This window comes from Megascapheus bottae, chromosome 5 (genome assembly GCF_031878675.1).
Source record: "Megascapheus bottae isolate mThoBot1 chromosome 5, mThoBot2.hap1, whole genome shotgun sequence".
Lineage (NCBI taxonomy): Eukaryota > Metazoa > Chordata > Mammalia > Rodentia > Geomyidae > Megascapheus > Megascapheus bottae.
In genome coordinates, this window is record NC_143513.1 from 80939039 (window position 1) to 80959922 (window position 20884).

General features: G+C 45.9%; 1 protein-coding gene across 2 annotated transcripts in view; it reads left to right on the top strand.

Annotated features, from left to right (window-relative positions):
* The first annotated feature begins 3297 nt into the window (after window positions 1–3297).
* Cul1 (cullin 1) overlaps window positions 3298–20884 on the top strand; it is a 63222-nt gene continuing 45635 nt past the window's right edge. Inside the window, exon 1 of one of the 2 annotated variants that reach the window (XM_090333462.1) lies at window positions 3298–3316. The gene's annotated coding sequence lies outside the window, so the exon portion shown is untranslated. Of the gene's footprint in view, window positions 3317–3499; window positions 3636–20884 lie in introns of those variants that run through there. The other variant, XM_090333461.1, reaches the window with a different exon arrangement.

Sequence of the window (20884 nt, forward strand, 5' to 3'; positions counted from 1 at the left end):
AGCCAGAAGTAGAACTGTAGCTCAAGTGTTGGAGCGCTAGCCCTGAACACAAAAGCTCAGGGAAAGTGCCCAGGCTTTGAGTTCAAACCCCAGGACCAGAAATAGAAAAAGAATGTCTTCAAGAAACTTATCCAGTGCAAGAAAGGAGAGGACTTCACACCCAGTAGAGGAGCCAGAAAGGTTCCACTAGGGAGATTGCACTTGAGGTAGCCCACGTTAGATTCTGTCAGGATGAATAGCAGTTGGTAAAGAGCAACTTATATGGAAGAAATCGTTGGATGAGAACATACAAAGGCCTGTACTTGTACATTTACAAGCATCAGGAATCCAGTTTAGACCTCGTGTGGGACATACAAGAAACCAATGAGGACAAGCCAGAGGGGATGATCCATCGGCAGCAAAGTGTTTTGGTCTCCAGGACAGACCTCAAAAGATGGCTCCATTCGTGACTACCTTAAGGCATTATTCTCTGGATTCTGAAACAGGTCTAGGACTGGCAACACACAAAATCTCAGTTTCAATATTTCCATTTCCTATCCTGTACTCCCTTCTTCTGCTTTAAGATTCCTCTTCCCAAGCCCTTCATCCTGCCCAAGGTCCTCAATGTTTCTGCCAAAGCTGATTTGCCCAAAGTATTCCCATTTGTGTTAGGAAATAGGCGGTCAATTTGATCCAACTGGCTAACACAAATGTGTGAATGATGATCAAGTCATCTTGCCCTCTCAGAGTTATTCTAGTCTTCTAAGAAATAGTACTTGATTATCTTTGCTGCAAATCTAGGTAGTAAAAGTAAGGCCTTTATGGATTCTGAATACATAACTTAGAAGTCAAATGGGAAGGGAGAAGTGGCCTGCTGTAGTCTCATGTATATGGGAGGCTAAAGCATGAGGATCCCTGCATCTGTTAAGTTCAAGGCCATTCTTGTTTCAAAATTAATAAAACAAAAAACTCCTCCCCAACAACAATAAAAACAAAGATTGGCAAGAGTTCAATTCTAAAGGTGAAAGGAGAGGATGAAGGGAAGGTGATTATGATTAAAGTACTTTACATATGAAAATAGAATTATGAAGCCTGTTAAAATTTATGTAAGACAGGTACAGGTGGCTCATACCTTGTTTCCTAACTACTCAGGAAGCTGAGATCTGAGGATCACAGTTCAAACCAGCCAGAACAGACTAATCTGCAAGACACTTAGAATTACCGAAACAGTCTGAAGAAGAGATGTAGCTCAAGTGGTAAAGAACTAGCCTTGAGCAAAAAATACTAACAGAGAACACTTTAGGCCTGAGTTCAAACCCAGCACCAGTACCTTCTTATAGTTTCAGCTACTTAAAAGACTAAGGCAGGAGAGTTGTTTGAGCCCAGTTCTTCCAGCTGCATATACTGAGACCCTGTCTCAAAAACAAAGAAAAAAATAAAATGTGATTTGGCTCATCTTTTTTTTTTTTTCAATAATAACTACACTGCTTCCAAACATTTTTTTTTTAAGGACATCTGGTAACACTGGAAAATTTTAAAATTAGAAATGGGAAGACAGGAAGTAGTGAGAATGGGTCATTAAATCAAGAGTTCAAAGATTATGGTGGGTCACAATGCAAGTAGAAGGAAAGGAACCAGGACCTAGAAAACCAGTTAGAAGGTTCAGGGAACAATATGAGTCTAGGTAACACTGGATATACATGAATTTGTTTATGCCCATGGCCAACCTCAGTAACTTGGAGTCAAGTTGTAATGGCTATGGGCTGTGGGCTTTTTCACTGACAATGGCAACTACCCCTGAAGACTTAATCATAGTAAGGGTTTCTCTAGGGCACTGGTAGCTTTAGGATGCTAGGTAATGGGTGTCTTTGAATTTTCCAAGCTTCTATCATTTAGGCAAATTAGTGAGCCTCCATTTTGTGGAAGATGAGAAATAATCCAGATCAATGAATGATCCAGAAAATACTTATTACACACATGCACTCATGAGCTGCATAGTTTCATTCCCAATTAACAGCTGACCTAACTAAAAATATAGTCTTTTGAAGGTGAGGTTGGGAGAGAGAGATGGGGGTGAGCAATGGAAAGAGTGACTTTGATCAAGATGCATTGTCCTGATAAACTGACTTCAACTGAAATACATTTTTTTTTGTGGGTCATGGAGCTTGCACTCAGCCTGGGCACTGTTCCTGAGCTCTTCATCTCAAGGCTACCACCCTACCCTTGAGCCAAGCCCCACTTCCCATTTTCTAGAGGTTAATTGGAGCTAAAGAGTCTCAGGTCCTTTTGTGTCTGGGCTGGCTTTGAACCCTGATTCTCAGATCTCAGCCTCTTGAGTAGCTAGGGTTACAGGCGTGAGCCACCACGCCAGCTTACCTTATATCTTGTCTACACACACACACACACACACACACACACACACGTGAGCCAGGTATTAAAGCGACCCCGGGCCAGGTGTGGGGTTCGACCCAGGCTTTCTCCAGACTCTCACCATCCACTTGGTGGCTTGTGGAACTAAAATTTACCTTAGTGTGACTATTCCAAATCCCCCAGTGTGACAACTAATTTCAAACAAACTCAAAGACTCCACAAATTCTGCTGCTTTATCAGCACATTCCTGCCATCCATTCCCCCGCCTGTGATCTTATTCATCTAAACTTACACACACTGAGGATAGCGTCATTTGGGGGGGGGTTGGAGAAGCCTAGACGCAGACCCCCACCCATCCTTGCACACCCGTGCTGACCCCACTCTTCCTCACCCACCCGTGCTGCCCCCCCCACGCCCTCGGGAGCTCTCGGGCCCCGCCCGCCCCTGGCTCCCGTCGGGCCCACCTGCCCGGCCGCGGCAGCCTTTCCCGGCCCGGGCCCCGAGCAGCTCCCCGCGTGTCCGGGCGGCGGGAACCCCGGCCCGGAGCAGCTCCCCGCGTGTCCGGGCGGCGGGAACCCGGGCCCCGAGCAGCTCCCCGCGTGTCCGGGGCGGCGGGAACCCGGGCCCCGAGCAGCTCCCCGCGTGTCCGGGGCGGCGGGAACCCGGGCCCCGAGCAGCTCCCCGCGTGTCCGGGCGGCGGGAACCCGGGCCCGGGGCGCGGCGGCGGGAGACCCCGGGCAGGAGCGGGCGCTGCGGGCCGGGCCCGGGTCATGGCCGGCAGGTCGGCGGCGTCCCGGGCCGCGCGCCGGCGCGGGCCGGGGCCTGGGCGTCGGGTCGCAGCCCCTCCCGCGGCGCGGCCGGCGCGGCCATGGCGGTTTCCCGGCTCCCCCGCCCCGGACGCCCATGGCGCGGCGTTCCGGCCCTCCCCCACCCCGCCCCCCGCGTCTCCCCGCGGCCGCCGGAGCCGGTGAGGCCGGGAGGGGCGGGGAGCGGCGCTGGGCCGGCGGGAGGGCGGCGGCTGCGTGGTGTCGGCGGCCGCGCGGGAGGAGGAGGAGGAGGAGGAGGAGGAGGAGGAGGAGGAGGAGGGGGAGGAAGAACCGGAGGAGGAGCGCGGCCGGCGGCGGGCGAGCGGGCAGGGGAGGCGCAGGCGAGCGCCGTGTCGCACGCAGCTCCAGGCGGGGCACCGGGTGGCTGAGGGACGCGGCGGGACGGGGGTTTCTCGGGGCCCGGGCCCAGCGAGCAGGCGGCCAGGTCGGCGGAGCCTCCGGAGCGGCTGGGAGATGCGGGTGAGTGGCGGCGGCGCAGGCCGGGCCCGAGCCGCGGTGTCGCAGTGACGGGGGCCGCGGCGAGCGAGGCCTCGGCCGCCGGGCGTGGGCCGGGCGGAATGGCGGCTGGGCCGGGGGCGCTCGTGGGCGGTGGGGAGCGGCGGGGAGCTCGAGCGGCCGGGGGCCTGAGTCACCTCAGGGCCTGGCGGGGCCGCGCGGCCTCGGCGCTGACGCGGCCACGCACCGGGAAAGGGAGCACACAAAAACCCGCCGACTGCCCGCGCTCGGAGGCGGCGGCCTGGCGGCGCCGGCCTGGGTCGCGGCGAGCCGGCTCGGCCCCGGGCGTCCGCGCCGCGCCTCGTGCGGCGGCGACCCCCGCGGGGCGCGCTCGGCCCCCACCCCGGGCCGCCGCCGGCCGCCGCGCTGCTGCGCCGCTCGCCCGGAGCTCGGACCCCGGCGCCTCGGCGCTCCGGCTCCCGCCTCCACCGCCACCCCGCAGCCGCCCGTATTGTCGCGGGGCCCTCGGCCACGGCCGCCCTCTCGCTCGGTTCACCGGCCCGGCCGGACCCCCCTCCCCCGTCCCCACCCCGGGGAGGGGGGGCGATGCGAGGGTGGCGGCCCGACTGGCCCGACTTCCCCGGCGCGGGGCGGCTTAGGCCGGGCCCGGCGCTCGGGCCTCGTCTGCGGGGCGGCCCCGGCCCCGGCCCGGCCCCGGCCCCGGCGGGAGCGCGCGCCCTGACCCCGGGAGGGAGCCGGGCGGCCCCGCCAGGCCGCGGAGGGGGCGGTGGGGGTCCCTCCCCGCTCAGGGCACGTGTGGAGCCCCCTCTCCCTGTCACCCGAGTGGGCCCTGACTGACCGTGGAGAAAGGCAGGAACGCGCACACACGCACCCCCATTCCCTAAGACTCCCCCAAAGCGAAGGCCCCCCCGACCCCTTCTCCCCAGCGAGGGTCTGCCGGAAAGCGAGGGTCCCGTCGCCCCGCCGTGACTGTGGGGCCGGGGTTGGTGGGGAGGGCGCACGGCGGGGCGGCACTGGCTTCCTCCGGAGTTGATTGGCTCTGGGTAGGTGCTGCTTCCTGGTTAAAACAGGCTGAGAGGGCTGGGACCACGCTTTCTGCCATGGACACACACTCAGACACAGACACACACACTCACGCACACACACGCACACTCACACACGGGTAGCAGAGGCGGAGCTGGAGGACCCTGGACCCCGCAGAAGCAAGCCTGCCTGCTGTAAAGTTTAGTGCTGCTTGGGCTCAGCCCTGAGCATGTAGCGGGTTTTCAGAAAAACCCAGGAAACCTGAAGACGTTGATGTGTTTTCTGGTAGCCAGGTTAAGTGAGGACGCTGAAACAAGTCGGTCGTGTCAGGAGAATAGGCTGTGACATTTCTCTTTGTTTGAACGGTTTGGGGTGTGTGTGGGGGGGAATATTGGGATTATTATGTTGTTGTTTTTTTAATTTGAAGGTTGTGTTTGTTGCTTTTCATGGTTGCATCGCAGCTTTCAAATTCCAAAGCATGCAAACACCAGGCCGGCTCTGGCTTTAACTTCTATTATGCCCATTTTTGGAGGTTTCAGGAGAGTGCTCATTAAGCTGGAAGAGGAGGGCTGTGTTGCTTTTTTTTTTTTAATGCTAACCTTTTTGTTGTTGTTTCATTGTTATCTTAAAACAAAACTTGTGTGCCTCCCCCCCCAGACTAACCAATTATAAATATGCTGGGGGTTTCCACTAGTCTGCCCAGCCCAGGAGGCTTCCCCAGTCCTAATGTGCCACATCCCAGTTCTGAGACACTTGCCTGAGCTGGCTCTCTGAGGGGCCCTTATTATGCATGAACTCCTTTGCCTTTTGTGGAATATTTCATTCCCAAAGTAACAGTTTGCTTAGATTACCTTGTGAGTGAGTGAATTTTTGCCCCAATGTCAGTGTCCTTTAACAATGCAAGCTTTATTATGCTGTGGGGTGCTTTTTGAGAGTAGAACGTGTTGTTTTGTCTCTCCTCTTCCTCACCTCCTCTCACCAGTGTATGGTTATAGTATCCCGTCAGAGATTCCTTAAAGAACAAGTGAGAAACTTCTAACAAATCTAGTTTTAAGGTACAGGTTTAAAAAACAAACAACTTTTTGTGTTCATTTTGTTAATTTGAAATAAAATTGATTTTCTCCAAGGCTGAAATGCCACTTTGAATGGAAGCAGTTTGGGGGGGGCACTCCCTTGTGGCAAGATACTCTTATATAGGATTTAAGCAGCCTCTTTATTCGCAAGGTACTAGGGGGTGTAACATTTTGTGCTGAAAGATGTGCCAACCTTTAAGCATAAAACGTTGAAATGAACAGACTTTAAGTTTTATAATCCTATTGTTACTTGCTGTTTTTCAAATTAAAACAAAAACATCGAGACCAAAAACTTTATGAGCCTGTTATAGGTCTCAAAGCACAGCCTTTTTAGAGACCCCTAGTAGTTGAGTCAGTCTATGAGACCTGTGGTTGGTTTCCTTTTGAACTTATCTTTTAGATATGTCTGGAGAAAAAGCTGCTCACTTTTTAAGGGCAATTCAAAATCTACCTGGCATTTAAAAAATTACCTGGCGGTCACCAGTGGCTCACACCTGTTATCAAGAGGGTGAGATCTGAAGATCACAGTTCAAAGCCAGACAGAAAAGTCCCCGTAAGATTTCTTAATCCACTAACTGCTCAAACACTGGAAGTGGCGTTGCAGCTCAAATTGGTAGAGTACTAGCCTTGAACAAAAGACCTTAGGGACACTGCCCAGGCGCCAAGTTCAAGCCTCATGACTGGGGGAAAAATATCTGGTAAGTTTATCAGTAGGCTTCTCCCCCACCCTTTCAAAACCTAAAATGAGTATTGGATAGTGAATCATTTTGATAAAACACTTACATTTAAGCTGGGCCTGGTGGCTTACACCTGTAATCCTAGCTACTCAGGAGACTGAGATCTGAGGGTCAAGGTTCAAAGCCAGCCCGGGCACAAAAGGACCTGAGACTCCAGTTAACCTCTAGAAAACTGGAAGTGGGGCTTGGCTCATGGGTAGGGTATTAAGTAGTCTTGAGCTGAAGAGCTCAGGGACAGTGGCCAGGCCAAGTTCAAGCCCCATGACCCACAAAAAACAAACACCCCTTAAGTTTATTCTGTTTCTAAGGATTGTACACTTAAGTATGTGCATTTATTAATGTGCATAAGAACAATTATAATTTATGATTTAATTTTTTAAATTTAATTTATTTTTGTCATCATGGGGCTTGAACTCTGAGCCTGGGCACTGTCCCTGAGCTCTTCAGCTCAAGGCTACTGTCCTACCCCTTGAGCTACAGTGCCACTTCTAGTTTTCTCGTGGTTAATTGGAGGTTAGTCTCTCTGTCTTTTTTTTTTATTAAAGAATTTATTAATGTTGATTTTTTTACATCATATTTTAAATGACAAGTATAACAAACAAGTGTTCAAGGAGGGAATCTCTCTTTACAATCACTGGGACTTAGTATTAAGTCTCTCTGTCTTTAGTGCCTGGACTGGCTTTGAACTGCAATCCTCAGATCTCAGCTTCCTGAGTAGCTAGGATTACAGGCATGAGCCACTGGCCAGGCTAAGTCCTAGAGACTCTTCTCTTCAATTAATCACTAAAAAGCTGGAAGTATAAGTGGCACTGTGGCTGAAGCCTTGACCTAAACCCCACAACCACCACCAACAAAAAAAGAGTTTAGCCCTGTATTTCCACATCTAGAAAAATGGGATTTTCCTCCCTTCCAGTGGTGCTAGACATTGCACCCAACAAAAAAGAGCTTAGCCCTGTATTTCCACATCTAGAAAAATGGGATTTTCCCCCCCTTCCAGTGGTGCTAGGCATTGAACCCAACAAAAAAAGAGAGCTTAGCCCTGTATTTCCACATCTAGAAAAATGGGATTTTCCCCCCCTTCCAGTGGTACTAAGGCATTGAACCCAAGACCTCAATCCTGCTGTGCATTTGCTCTGCCACTGTGCTACACTCTCAGCCTGAGATGTTTTTGTTGTTGCTTTTTGCTTGTTTGTATTTTTTGTAGCTCAAGGTATCTAGCCTCCAATTCTAGATCCTCTCGCTTGAGCCTCCGGCGTGTTACCGCTGTGCACTCTCACACCCAGCCCCAACCTGGGCAATTACTATTTCAAGATTTTTTTTTTTTTAAAGATTTCTTTAGGCCTTAAAGCTTGAGGATTTTACAGGAATACCATAACTTTTAAACACAAACAATGAGGCATTGGAAAAACTTAACTTCTAGAACATAATGTGTTTGTGTTTGAAAAGCAAAGTTATCAAGTGCAAGTTGGATAATCACTTTAATATTTCCTTGGGAAACTTGGACCAAGTAAGCACTTCCATGGCTTCCATGCTGCTGCAACCTAATTGCAGCTGTTTACCCCAAATTTTTGTCTCCTCCCTTCCCTTCCTACCACCTGACAGTTCAAGCATTGCCATCTCCTGACAAGCTGGCCTACCACCCAGCCTTCCCTGGATTCCTGAGATACTCTGCTGGGGTTACTACCTTAGTGCCCAACCTTCTGATGGTAGGTGGTAGGTTCTCTCCCTAGACTGACCTTTAGGTCAGGGACAGTTGGTACCTATCTGGCCCTAGTGCCTAGCACACTTCTGTGTCAGCAATTCATGTACCTCTTTACATTTTTTTTGTGGGGGGCGGATGCGGCCCTGGGGCTTGAACTGAGGGCCCTGGCACAGCCCCTGAGCCTCAAGCCTCTTTATGCTCAAGGCTAGAGCTCTACCACTTGAGCCATAGCCAGCTTCCAGCTTTTTCTGTGTATGGTACTAAGGAATCTAACCCAGAGCTTCAAGCATGCTAGGCAAACACTCTCCACTAAGCTACATTCCCAGCCCTCTTGAAATCTTTACGAAGTGCTATGAAATGTACATGCTATGGTTGAACCCTCTTTGTCGAATATAGAAAGTTGCTTAGGTTTTGCAATCATTGAGGTCCAGGCTAGAAAGGCTTTAGAGCCCACATGAGAACAGAAGAGTAACCCCAGAGCTTGAGCTTTCAACCAGATGTTCTGCCTAAGTGTTCAACTGATTACTAAAACGGCGGGAGAAAACTGGGCAAGAATACAAGATGTGTTTTAAGGATGAATGTCTGATAGTCTCAACAGATCTCATCAAGCAGCACTATTGTTGACTACTAGAAGTAGCATATTCCTCCTAGTCTTCAGTAAACGCTGAAGGAGAATAACTGGGCACTGATGCCATAGATGTGAACCGCTCTGGAACTTTGGGGCTATTGTTAACTTGGGTGTGATGTTATGACTCATTGGCCTTGCAAAAACTTGTGCATCCATTTAAGACCACTCAAATCTTTAGCTGCGATTTTTTTAAAAAAGGAAACATGAAAGAGTACAACCATTTAAGACGTGTTGTGTATGAACTAGTGAAAGTTAAGTATAAAATGGTTGTAATTTTAAGGTAAGCATATGTAATTGCTGTTTGTTTGTTTTTTAACTGTTTGTTTTTGGCCATTGTGGGACTTCAACTCAGGGTCGAGGAGCTGTCCCTGAGCTCTTTTTGCTCAAGGCTAGTTTTCTAGCATATGTTACTTCTGGTTTCTGAGTGGCTAATTCTGGGCTGGCTTCAAACTGTGATCCTGAGGTCTCAGCCTCCCGTTCTACCCAGGGTTACACCAGCACCTGGCTGTGTGATTGTTTTGTTTTGTGGGGGGCTTTTTGTTGTTGTTTGTTGTTGTTTTTTGTTGTTGTTGTTGTTGTTTGCCAGTCTTGGGCCTTGAACTCAGGGCTTGGTCACTGTCCTTGGGCTCTTAGGCTCTCTCAAGGCTAGAGCTCTACCACTTGAGCCACAGCACCACTTCTGGCTTTTCTCTATGTATGTGGTACCTAGGAATTAAACCCAGGTCTTTGTGCATGCTAGGCAAGCACTCTACCACAAGGCCAAATTCCCAGCCCTGTAATACTTTTTAGAAAAAGATTAAGAACCAAAAGAGTAAGATGGAGAAAATCAAAGCATCCCCAAAGTAGAAGCTGTAAAGGAGGATCCATTTGATTATTGTACATAATAATAAAAGAAATATGTCCTTGCTTATGGGGAAAAATGAACAATTAACTTAAACTAGGATCATGAAACATGGAAAATTTTCAGCTTTACTCACAATATTCCCCAAAATGCAAATCTGTGAGTTCTTTTTTTTAAGAAAAATTAACATAGATTAAAAAACTACTTCTGTTGAGAATATGGAGAACTGAGCCCACTTATTGCTAGAAAGACTGATTTAATATGACTTGAAGAGCAAAGTGTGTAACAAAAACTCATGAATGAGATATGTATGTCTTCTGAAATAGCTAATCTGCTTCTAGGAATTCAGTTAACAGTATAAAAAAGTAATGGACTAATTGTCCTGGTTATATTGCTTAATGCCCTTGTTTTTGTGCATTTGTTTCCAGTGTGGGACTATTGAATATTTATTATAACAATAATTGGGAAAAACTGCATTTTGATAGTGGTATATTTGAGTATTAAATACAGACCAGAAACACCATAAAACAACATAAACATATAATACATACATAATTGGGGGGGGGTGAGTATATGCATCTTTTTTTTTTTTTTTGCCAGTTTTGGGCTTGAGCTCAGGGTCTGAGCACTGTCCTTGGACTTTCTCAAGGCTAGAGCTCTACCACTTGAGCCTCAGCACCACTTCTGGCCTTTTTCTATATATGTGGTACCGAGGAATTGAACCTGGGTTTTTGTGCATGATAGGCAAGCACTCTACCCCTAGGCCAAACTCCTGGCCGGAAGTTTCCTTTTTTTAACTGATAACTGTGAGCATCCTATTCTGTTTTGTTTAGTTCCTAACTCCTAGTGATAGTTTAGATAGATGCAATTATTTTTTTGGGGCGGGGGCAGTCCTGGGGAACTCAGGGCCTGAACACTGTTCTTGGGTTTTCCCAAAGCTAGAGCTCTACCACTTGAGCCACAACACCACTTTCAGCCTTTTCTATGTATGTTGTACCAAGGAATTAAACCTAAGTCTTTGTGCATGCTAGGCAAGTATGCTACCGCTAAGCCAAACACCCCCAGCCCCAGATAGATGCAATTCTGATAGAATATTTGAACTTAATGCCATTATGTTAGAGTTTAAATTTGCTAAAACATTAGAAAAAAATAAATCTGTAAGATAGCTTGGAAAAATTGAAAGGTTATTGTGGCTTCTTTTAAGAAAGATTCTCTAAATGGTTTGACATAGGAATACTGATGTATTATGAAGAAACAGCTGCACAGCTATGGGTCACCAAATACCCTCACTAAGAAATTACTACTAAGTAAAATACTTGTATATGTTTGATAATCATTTGAGAAAAGCAAGAGGGCTCAGCCCTCCTTTCCTGAGGGATGAAAGGAGGCCAACTGTGGATAGAATGGAAGGAAAAGTATGGAACCACACAGCAGGCTCATCTTTCCTTAGGAGTTTCCTGAGTGGACTCAGAGATAGGCATTTCTCCCTTCCCAGACCCATCCTGTAATGCATCCCATCATCTTTGGGAACTTAGGAGGCTTATTTTGGGAGTAAGGTGAAGAAGGAAAAAAGTGCAATGATTTCTGACTTAAAAATCTTGACCTCAGCAGGTGGCACCCAGCTGCAATCTCAGCTAGTTGGGAGGCAAGAGGTAAAATTGTCAGAGGTGACCCAGGCAAAAGCCTAAGGCCCTATCTGCAAACAGTAAAAGTAAAAGATCTTAGGCTCTGCTCAAGTGTTAGTCCAACAAATACAAGTCTTGGGTCTGTCCCCACTACCACCAAAAACAAAGGAAGAAGAAAGGATCAAATCTTTGAGTTAGTTGTAGATTTCTCTCACATGTAATGATAGCACCTAGTGCTTTGCATGGAGTACATGCCGAAGACCTGCTGAACATGTTTTCTGACTTGATGGCTGTTGGTCCTCAGCTTGCAAATGCCTCACATGTCTGTCTCCACTGCCCTGGTTCAAGTACTTGAATGTTAAAGCCTGTATAAAAGCTTGTATGACATCAGTCCTCTTAGACTCCTGAAATTCAGCTCACCTTATATAAACATTCATTATTAACAGAGGACCCAAATGTTAACAAAGGATGACCTGGGGGATGGCGAAGTTCACTTGTCTGAGTGCTTTTGCACAGTTTTTTTCTTTGTAACACATGTTATTGCTTGTGCTTGGGACATTATAAAGCTTTATTGGTTTTTTGTTTTTATGGGTCATGGGGCTTGAACTCTGGGCCTGGGTGCTGTCCCTGAGCTCTTCAGCTCAAGGCTACCACCCTACCCTTGAGCCAAGTCCCACTTCCCATTTTCTAGAGGTTAATTGGATATAAGAGTCTCAGGTCCTTTTGTGCCCAGGCTGGCTTTGAATCTTGATCCTCAATCTCAGCCTCCTGAGTAGCTAGGATTACAGGTGTGAGCCACCATGCCCAGCTGCTTTTGTTAGTTTTGATCACTATTTTTATGATAAAAGGATGCTATCATTACCTATTATTATTGCATGTTCAGAATTTTTGTATTTGTTTAAGCCAGGCTTTTGTTCTTCTTTTGCCCCATATATGTTCTGTAACATGAGGTATAGAAATGGGAGAGAAGATTTGTTAATAAATTTCGGAAATATTGCTTTATGTATTGGAGGGCCTTTAAGATGCTTAGAGATTGTATGTGTCTGTGGGGGTGGGCGCCTTTAACTGAATCACATGGCCACACCAAAGAACATTCTGAAGAATGTATACAGACTTTTAAGAATCGAGGATGTGGAAAATGATGTCTTCCAGAAGCAGTGTGATATGAAATAAATCCATATGTTCCTTCTTTTCTGTCAGTGGAGAGTATGGTTGGCTTCTGGAAGTACTTAGTGTTCATTCTTTAGAACATAGTGTGGGATGAGTCAGAGAGGCCAAGATCCTAATGAATTCAGTTGCAGGTTGTCTAGAAAGGATTTTAAATTTTTTCTTCATTGTATATGTTGGGATTAGGGTGGTATGAGTGTTGAATCCAGCACTTGCTACATGCTAAACATAGAAATTTCTCCCCTCACTTGAATCCTCCTTATATGCATTATGTATTTTCTCTCTCTCTTTTTTTCCTGGTCCAAGTCCAGGACTCTCAGACTGGATACCTGTGGCCATTTTCGCTCATTGGCTAGAATTTTACCAACTAAGCTGTGCCTCCAGTCTGCATCCTGTGTTCCAAGTGCTGTTATAGAAAATATCTCAATTAGCATTTCTTCTCCACATGTATAGATTACAATAATTACTACTGAAACAAAACAAAGCATGATTCATTCACATTTTATTGGTGGTATCAAGTACAGTACTTGTTAAACATAGATAATACTACTTTGAAACATTAGCCACAAAGATTTTTTTTTTGCCAGTCCTGAGGCTTGAACTCAGTGCCTGGGCACTGTCATTGGTCTTTGTGTGTGTGTGTGTGTGTGTGTGTGTGTGTGTATCATGGGGCTTGAACTCTGGGCCTGGGCATTGTCCCTGAACTTTTCAGCTCAAGGCTACTGCCCTACCCCTGGAGCCACAGTGCCACTTCCACTTTTCTGGTAGTTAGTGCTTGGGCTGCCTTTGAACCTTGATCCTCAGATCTTAGCCTCCTGAGTAGCTAGGATTACAGGTGTGAGCCACTGTGCCTGGCTTAATTGTTTTTCTGTTGGTGGAACTCAGGTTTGAATTCAGGGTTCAGATTGCTAGGTAGGCACTCTACCACTTGAGCCATGTCTTTTGGGATTTTAACATTCCTTACTTTTGTTGCTATTTTTTGTGTGATGTTTTTGTGAGATATTATTTCATTTTATTAAGATAACTTATTTTCACCTAAGAACATGGATGACGGTTTTCAGAGTAGGTTACCTGATAAGTAGAAAGCCTCCCTTGAGTAGTTAATGAAATAAATTATGTGAAATGAAGAATACCGATGGCTTTTTTCTGATTAGATTCAAGTGCAGCCATGAAGACAGTGGTGCCGCTTCCATCAGCCAGTGAGTATGGACAGAGAGATAGAAGCCTTAGCGTCTCCACTTGTGGGCAGGGTGTGCCTTATGCTAACTAAACACAAACCTCAGGCATGGATGGGATGCAGAACGAGTGGCTTTCCCTTCTCTGCCCCTAATCAGTAATCTGGGGGTCAGAGGCGCCTGTACTGTCACTCCTGAGGAGGCATAGATGAGAAGGCACCTGGAGTCCTGGAGTGCAAGGACAGCCTGGACATATCTCACAGAAACAAAGTAGTAAATCTACCCGCCCCCCAGTAGCCTGTATTCTGACAAGTCTGAAAGGCTTCTGCAGCTTAGTGCAGTGGAAGGATAGTGGCACACAGTGAGCCGCGCCCTTGCTTTGAAAGCATGCTATTCACAAAAGTCCATCCATCATTTGCATACTGACAGATAAAAACAAGCGCAGAAGCTGGGTGCCTGTGGCTCACACCTGTAATCCCAGCTGCTTTGGGAGGCTGAGATATAAGGATTGGGATTAGAAGCCATTCCTGGCAGGGAAGCCAGTGAGAATCTTATCTCCAATAAACGCATAAAAAGCTGGAAGTGGTGCTGTGGCTTAAGTGGTAGAGTGCTATCCTTGAGCAAAAGAAGCTCAGGGACAGTGCCCAGGCCCAGGGTTCAAGTCCCAGGACTGGGAAAAAGAATCAATGCAGGCTGTGAGAAAGAAGTTCATTAGAAAGGCATATCTAAGCTGGGCGCAGTCGCTCACACCTGTAATTCTAGCTACTAAGAGGCTGAGATCTGAGGATTATGGTTTAAAGCCAGCCCAGGCACTAAAGACCTTGAGACTCTTATCTCCAATTACTCTCTAGAAAACGGGAAGGGGGGCTGTGGCTCAAGGGGTAGGGTGGTAGCCTTGAGCTGAAGAGCTCAGGGACAGTGCCCAGGCCCAAAAGTTCAAGCCCTAAGACCAACAGAGAAGAAAAAAGAAAGGCACATCTAGAGAAGGAGCAGTTCAATTAATAATCTTAAGCAAGTATAAAATGCTGGAGATGTACCTGTTCCAAACCTTCTAAAGGGTAGTTAATGTTACAGGTTTACTAGATTTCCTCCATTGTAATACAGCCAGTTTGTTTCTGGGAAGCAGTGTTGTTTTTCAGAAGTTTATTTCCTCTTATTGAAGATTATTGGTATGTTTTCATGACCTCAAAAGACATAGAGCAATAATTGATTCAAAGATTGTGTTTAGGAGCTGGGACTGTGGCCTAGTGGTAGAGTGCTTGCTTAGCATGCTTGAAGACTCAGTTTCTATTCCTTGGCACAAAAAAAAAAAAAAGCCAGAAGTGGTGCTGTGGCTCAAGTGGTAGAGCACTAGCCTTGAGAAATGTCCATGTACAGTGGTCAGGCCTCAAGTCCAAACCCCAGGACTGGCAAAAAAAAGAAAGAAAGAAAGAAAAAAGATTGTGTTTAATCCTTTAATGATTTAAAGCTCCCCGCCTCCCCTTTTTCTTTCTTTTGGTGGATCATGGGGCTTGAACTCTGGGCCTGGATGCTGTCCCTGAGCTCTTCAACTGAAGGCTACCACCCTGCCCCCTGGAGCCACAGCCCCACTTCCAGTTTTCTGATGGCCAATTGGAGATAAGAGGCTCTCTGGCACTCAAGTCCCGGGGCTGGGTTGGACTGGCTTTGAGATCCTTAGATCTCAGCCTCCTGAGTAGCTAGGATTATAGCAAAGCCCATATTTAAATGCACATTTTTGTGTATATAGATATATATGTGTCTGTATGTATATATACATAAATGTGTGTATCCATATTCTTAGACTCTTTCCCCAATATTATAATTTCTGAAGACAGTATTTTTAAGTATTAGCTGTTTGATGGCCTGGGATGGAGATCAAGATGGTTTTGGCAAATAACAGTAAGACCGTGTTGGGGGAAGGTGTAGATCTGCATGGTGGAAGCCCAGGTTCAAGAGACATGAAGCTCATTGTGAGCCTTGAAGCATTGCCCATGCTTCAGGAACATCTCACCTAAGGAGGTATGCTGGTCATTTCTTCTCAAGGGTAGACACAGTAGCAAATTATCTTTGGATGAGAACTGCAGAAGCTCCAATCAGAAAGAATGGTGGGCATGTATAATCTTTTAAGCCAGTTGGTAATGATATGGGGAATGTGTTTGAACCTTATAATTAACTAGAGAAAGTTGCTAATTAGCATTTTTAATAAAGGGGAGTTATTAAAATAGTGATCTTAGTGGAAAAACAAGAAATGGAAACGGGTTTTATTGAAAACTTTGATAGTGTTCACTTCATGGTATACTAGCTTTCTAAATCTTACTAAGCAGCTAAGATTTGCCAGACCTTACACTAACCAACTACAAGGCAAATTGGTCACTGCACATGGGACATCTGGAGATTGACTCAATAGCACTGAGTTCATTTAACTGGTAAAGTGGTAGCTACAGCATTTGTGAGGGAGATAACGGAAAAGACCTGCTGTGTGGTACGTGAACATCTGGATTCCCTGTCTCCAAGGCCTGGCACTGTTCTCTGGACCCCTGCTTCCCATGTGTCTTGAGAGTACAGGACCAGGTTCTTTCTGTTTGTGCATTTGTGTTAGGCTGGGTTGCAACACAAGCCTGCAAAGCTTCCGCAGCTTAGCACAGCCACAGCAACTATGGAAGATTGATTGTAATTTTTATTTTTATTTTTTGCCAGTCCTGGGGCTTGAACTCAGCGCCTAAGCACTGTCCATTGTAGAAATGTGCCAGAGTTCATTCGTGTCCCTGCAATGGATTTTTGAGTTGATTTCTAGTCTTCTGAAGTGACTAACCTTGAGTTTACAACTTCTTGTGGTTTTTCCCTGTTTATTTGGGGAAAGATTCCTAGAAGTGGATTACTAGGTCAAAAGGTAAAATATATCTGGCATGTTATTTTAAAAAAGCCAAATTCCTGTTTGAATCATTGAACATTTCGAGCAGCAGTAGCTAAGTTGTTTTAAATTATTAATCTATTATTTTTCAAGGTTTGTAGCTGGTAGTTTAGAGTACATTGTTGGAGGTTTGGAAGCACAAATGTTAATCCATTTTTATTACCTTTAATTTTTTTTTTTTTTTGGACCAGTCCTGGGCTTGAGCTTTCTCAAGGCTAGTGCTCTACCACCTTATCCACAGCACCACTTCTGGCTTTTTTCTGTGTATGTGGTACTGAGGAATCAAATCCAGGGCTTCATGCATGCTAGGCAAGCATTCTACCACTAGGCTAAATTCCCAGCCCCATCTTGAATTTTTTTTTTCCCAGGGCCTGGGCACTATCTATCCTTTGGCTTTCTCAAGGCTAGAGCTCTACCACTTGAGCCACAGCACCACTTCCAGCTTTTTCTGTGTATGTGGTAGTGAGGAATTGAACCCAGGGCTTCATGCATGCTAGGCCAACACTGTACCACTAGGCCACACTCCTGGCCCCTCTGTCTTTGTTTTTGAAACGGCGTCTCACTATATAATCCAGGATGACTCTCCCTTCTGTTTCATCCTTCTAATTTTGGAATTAAAGGTATGTGCTACTTTTGCTCAGTCAGCCTTGATTTTTTTTTTTTTACATACTTGTGCTGGTCCTAATGCTAAGTGGCACTGTCTTTCACATCTGGGCTCTCTTTCCTTGACTGTGGGTCTAAGTTGAGTTATTAATCTGAGTTCTCTTGTGTCTTGATTAGTTTCATTGCCTGTATCCTTTCTCATGCAAATTCCACCCCATAACACACCCACACAGAGTAAAGGCCTGTGTTCACCGACCACAGACCCAACCATCCTACCTCTGAGAATCTCTTACCCAGATTCTTCATTTAGCTTCATGTTATTTTCTTCCTGCCCACAGCTTTTATACGGTACTCTGCCTGTTCCTTTGAGAAGTGGTCAGACGCTGTCATTTTAAAATCTTCATCACTAGACAGAAGGACTTCTTTCCCCTCAGATGTAGTGCCGTGTGTGTGTGTGTGTGTGTGTGTGTGTGTGTGTGTGTGTGTGTGTGTGTGTACGTGTACGTGTACGTGTACGTGTTTACTGTGGTAGTGAATCATGTATGACATGGGACACCTAGTACCTTCAGGCAAATCTTTTAAATTGCATTTTCACCTGGTAGCAGCCATATAGTGTAAGCCTTTCGGTGGGTAATTTCAGCTTTGCTGGTGGTAGAATACGCAGTGGTATTGCCTTTATTGCTACGCTATGACCCACATGTACACCATCATTTCTGGGAATGAACAGGGTTTGCAGATCATGAGCTTTCAGTTTGTTTTGTCTTAACAGCTTTATGGAGATAGAATTCAAATGCCTTAGAATTCACTTGTTTTAAATGTAAAATTCAGTGATTTATTATTTTTTTTAAAGGGAAGATACAGAGTTGTGCAGTCATCATCACAATCCAGTTTTGGAATATTTCCTTTACTCCAAAAGACTCCTGGGCCTATTTACATTACCTCCATCCCCATCCCTACTCCAGGACACCATTATTCTCTTATCTAAATGTACTTGTAGCCACCGCTGCTTCCTCCTCCCTCTCTTCTACCCTTCTTCCTCTTCCACCCTCTTCCTGTTCCCCCCTCCTTTTTGTGCCAGTTCTGGGGCTTGAACTCAAGGCCTGGTCACTGTCTTTGGGCTTTCTCAAGTCTAGCACTCGACCACTTGAGCCACAGCACCACTTTCAGCATTTTCTGTGTGTGTGGTACCAAGGAATGGAAGCCAAGGCTTTGTGCATGCTAGGCAAGCACCCTACCACTAGGCCGTACTCTCAGCCTGACTTGCCTATTCTTGATGAGACATTTCACGTCTGAAGTGGGATCATATGATAATGATTTTTGGCATAATGGTCTTTTGCCCGCTTGGATTGTGGCTCTTCCAGAGTGGTGTTCTCAACTTTGCCTGCCAGTCACAGCCTCCTGTTCTGACCCCTGTCTATATCTAGCTTCCTTTGCTCCTTGATACAGACTGTCTACTTTTCTGACCCTAGCCTGTTCCAGTTTGATTTTAGTCTTAAAACTACATCATATAGCCAGGTGCCAGTGGCTCGTGCCTGTAGCCCTAGCTGCTCAGGAGGCTGAGATCTGAGGATCACAGTTTGAAGCCAGCCCTGGCAGCAAAGTCCCTGAGACTCTTATCTCCCATAAACCACTCAAACACTGGAAGTGGAGCTGCGGCACAAAGTGGTAGATCAATAGCCTTGAGCTGAAGAGCTTAGGGACAGCACCCAGAGCCTGAGTTCAAGCCCCATGTAGTTGCCCTTTCTTTGCAAATGACCAGTAATGTAACACAAAACCAAGGTACATCTAGAAGGTGTGTTTGTTTATTTAATAACATAATTGCAAACTCACAACCATGAAGTAGGTTTAGAGACATGAAGGAGTTTGTCCTACAAGGTCATATAAAAAGATAGCACTTTTTCCTGCCTTTATTAGTTCAAGATTATCACTGCCTTTTGTTTCCCCAGCCTCAGAATTGGACTCCCCATTGCTTTTGGCTATGACTTCACATCTACTATGGAAACTGTGGGTTTCTTGTCAGTTAGTTGTTAACTTTACCCAGAACTCAGACTGAGCCCATTGCTTTTCTGGAATGTCTCTGAATGGTTAAAAGTACCAAATGGTGTTTGTCAGAGATGAGCCTAGAGCCCAGTCTTTTCCACCATTTTCTGTCCTAGTAGGTGATGTTATGGTCCAAATTATAGTTATTATGTAGATACATGTAGGTGTTTATCATATGTATTCACTCAAACAAAAAATAAGCACAAGACTGCTTATTACTGTATAATTGTTCAAGAGGAAACACCTGGAATCTTTGTTATCAGGTAGTTAGTTTGATAAGTATAGAATATTATATATTGTATAAAAATAAGGAGAAGTAGTATATTGATTTTTAGTTTAGTGTGTTTATGTCTGTCTGTGTGTCTGTCCACATGTGCACATATATCTGTACTGGTGCTTGAACTCAAGACCTCCTGCTCCTGTGCTTGTTCACTCAAAGCTGGCCACATCTTTCACTTTCAGCTTTTTGCTGTTTAATTGGAGATAAGAGTCTCTAGGATCTGTCTATCTTTGCTGGCTGTGAACTACGATTCTCAGATCTCAGCCTCCTGAATAGCTAAGATAATATGTCTAAGCCACCTTCTTTCTTTATTTGTCATATTCTAAATAGTCTGTGGCCAAATAAATTGGAGGAAGAATGCTTTGTACTGTTTTGTCACTGGAAGTTCATAAGACTTGTTCACTTATACCTCCGACATCTTGCAGCAAAATATTTTATTTACAAGTAAATATTTACAAGAACCTTTAATGTTCTCATTAGAGTCTCATAGAAGACTTGCAAATGCCTCCCCCCTCCATCCCTAATTCCTGGGGCTTGAACTTGGGGTCTGGGCACTGTCCCTGAGCTTCTTTTGCTCAAGGCTAGCACTTTCCCACTGAGCCACCTCCCCAGCCTGCAAATGCTCTTTTTAAAATCCCCTTCCATGGCTGGGAGCGTGGCCTAGTGGTAGAGTGCTCGCCTAACACAAAGTCCTGGATTCAATTCCTCTGTACTACATACACAGAAATAAAAGCTGAAAGTGATGCTGTGGCTCAGGTGGTAGAACTCTAGCCTTGAGAAAGCCCAAAGACAATGCCTAGACCCTGAGTTCAAGCCCTGTGACTGGAAAAAAAAATTACCACGATCTTGGCCAGGAGTATGGCCTAGTAGAAGAGTGCTTGCCTAGCATGCATGAAGATCCAGGTCCCATTCCTCGGAACCACATACATAGAAAAGCTGGAAATGGTACTGTGGCTCAAGTGGTAGAGTGCTAGCCTTGAGGAAAGCCCAAGCAGAGTGCTCAGGCCCTGAGATAAAGTCCAGGACTGGCAAAAAAGAAAAGAAAAGGAAAGAAAGAAAGAAAAGAAAAAAGAAAAAAAAAGAAAAACTTCTGTCATAGTTTAAGTGGTAATTTCCTGTCAGAAGAAAGTTAAGTGGAAAGGGAAGGGTAGGTTTTAAAGTTTCTGTCAAGTGGCAACTCTAGATCAGACCCACTGACTGTTCCAAATGGGATTTTTTGACATTGCACAGAGAATATTTGCAGAGTGATTGCTGAGTTTGTTTGGTTTTTTAAACATGTGTGACCATCATTGTGTTCAGATATTTCTGTATTTAATGAATGTACCTACCTATTTGAAATACAGTATACTTCCATGACCAGGAATGATGATTTGATTACATAAAATACTGAGTGTATTGGCTCATTATAAATGTCCCATTCACTCCTTAAAGGTGCCGGGATTTCAAG